Below are 2,540 nucleotides of genomic sequence, written 5' to 3' on the forward strand. Positions count from 1 at the left end.
TAAGATATTCATTTGCACCCAAGAACATGATGAATGTGATGATTATGTGACACTCATCATCATTCTCACTTATGAACGCGTGCCTGACAACCACTCCCGTTCTACAAGCAAACAAGGCTTGAATGTTTATCTCTTGGGTCCCTTAATCGGAATCTTCGTGGTATAAGCTAGAATTGATGGAGGCATTCAAGAGAATCTGGAAGGTCTAAACCTTGTCTGTGGTATTCTGAGTAGTATTCAATGATTGAATGACTGTGACGAGCTTCAAACTCCTGAAGGCTGGGCGTTAGTGACAGACGCAAAAGAATCACTGGATTCTATTCCAACCTGATTGAGAACCGACAGATGATTAGCCGTGCCGTGACAAGGTGCGTAGAACATTTTCACTGAGAGGATGGGAAGTAGCCACTGACGACGGTGAAATCCTACATACAGCTTGCCATGGAAAGGAGTAAGAAGGATTGGATGAAGACAGTAGGAAAGCAGAGAGACTGAAGGGACAAAGCACCTCCATACGCTTATCTGAAATTCTCACCAATGAATTACATAAGTATCTCTATCTTTATACTTTATTCATATATCATCCATAACCATTTGAGTCTGCCTGACTAACATTTACAAGGTGACCATAGCTTGCTTCATACCAACAATCTCCGTGGGATCGACCCTTACTCGCGTAAGGTTTATTACTTGGACGACCCAGTACATTTGTTGGTTAGTTGTGCGAAGTTGTGATAAATAGTTGAGATTGCAATTGAGTGTACCATGTTGATGGCGCCATTGATGATCACAATTTCGTGCACCAAGTTTTTGGCACCGTTGCCGGGGATTGTTTGAGTTTGGACAACTGACGGTTCATCTTGTTGCTTAGATTAGGTATTTTTCTTTAGAGTTCTTAAGAATGAATTCTAGTGTTTCAAGGTGATGTTCTTATCATCACCAAGGCTGATTGATTCTCATCAATTTAGCTCTTGAATGCAACGTTCTGCTGAAGCTTGGCTAGCCATGTCTAATTCCTTTAGACTGAAGCTTTAGACTAACATTGCATGATTCCTGGAATTCTCATTAAGAATTTTGATATCTTTATTTTCTTTTCCACTTAATTTTCGAAAAAATCCAAAAAAATTACAAAATCATAAAAATAAAAAAATCTTTTATGTTTCTTGTTGAGACACTAGTCTCGTTTTAAGTTTGGTGTCAATTGCATGTTTCTGTTCTTCTTGCATTCATTCATGTGTCTTAAAGATCTTCAAGTTATTCTTGATGATTTTCTTGCTCTGATCTTTAAATTCTCTTGACTTGAGTGTTTTGTTGTTTCTCATATGCATTCTCATTTTGTTAGTGTCAATGGTATACAAACTACTAAGTTTGGTGTCTTGCATGCATTGTTATTTGATTTTAGTTGCATTTGGATTATTCCTCATATTAAAAATCCAAAAATATTTTTAATTTGTGTCTTTTCAAGTCAATAGTACAGAGAATTGAAGATTCAGAACATACAGCAGAGGAATTACACAGAAAAAGCTGGGCGTTCAAAACGCCTAGTGAAGAAGGCAAACTGGCGTTTAAACGCCAGCCAGGGTGCCTGGTTGGGCGTTTAACGCCCAAAAGGGTAGTGTTTTGGGCGTTAAACGCCAGAATGGATACCATTCTGGGCGTTTAACGCCAGGGAAGATTCTGTTTTTAATTCAAATTTTTTCAGGTTTTCAAAATTTTTCAAAATCAATTTCTTTCCATACTTGCTATCAATTAATGATTTGATTCAACATTTCAAGTATGTTGCCTTTTCTGTTGAGAAAGGTTTAATGTTTGAATCATATCTTTTCTTGTTAGGCAAGTCATTATTTTTTAAAATCAAATCCTTTTAAATTGTTTTTCAAATCATATCTTCTCAATCACATCTTTTTCAAAATAGTTTTCAATCATATCTTTTTTATTTCTAATTTCAAAATCTTTTTCAAAAATCACTTGATTTTTTTTCCACTCTTAGTTTTCAAAAATCAATTGAAGTTTTTCAAAATGTTTTAAAATCTTTTGCTTAATTTTCGAAAATTTCTTCCCCTCTTCTCACATCCTTCTATTTATGGACTAACACTATTCCTCAATGAACAATTCGAACTCCATCTCTCTTGATAAGTTCGAATTCTTCTACTTCTTCCTTCTATTTTTCTTTTCCTCTGACACCTCAAGGAATCTCTATACTGTGACATAGAGGATTCCATATTTTCTTGTTTTCTTCTCTTTCATATGAAGGATTCTATATTTTCTTGTTCTCTTCTCTTTTATATGAGCAGGAGCAAAGACAAAGGCATTCTTGTTGAGGCTAACCCTGAACCTGAAAGGACCTTGAAGCGAAAGCTAAGAGAAGCTAAGGCACAACTCTCTGTAGAGGACCTAACAAAAATCTTCAAGGAAGAAGAACCTAAGGCAGCCGAAAACAACAACAATGCCAACAATGCAAGGAAGGTGCTGGGTGACTTTACTGCACCTACTCCTGACTTCTATGGGAGAAGCATCTCTATCCCTGCCATTGGAGCAAA

Source organism: Arachis duranensis, chromosome 7 (genome assembly GCF_000817695.3).
Source record: "Arachis duranensis cultivar V14167 chromosome 7, aradu.V14167.gnm2.J7QH, whole genome shotgun sequence".
NCBI lineage: Eukaryota > Viridiplantae > Streptophyta > Magnoliopsida > Fabales > Fabaceae > Arachis > Arachis duranensis.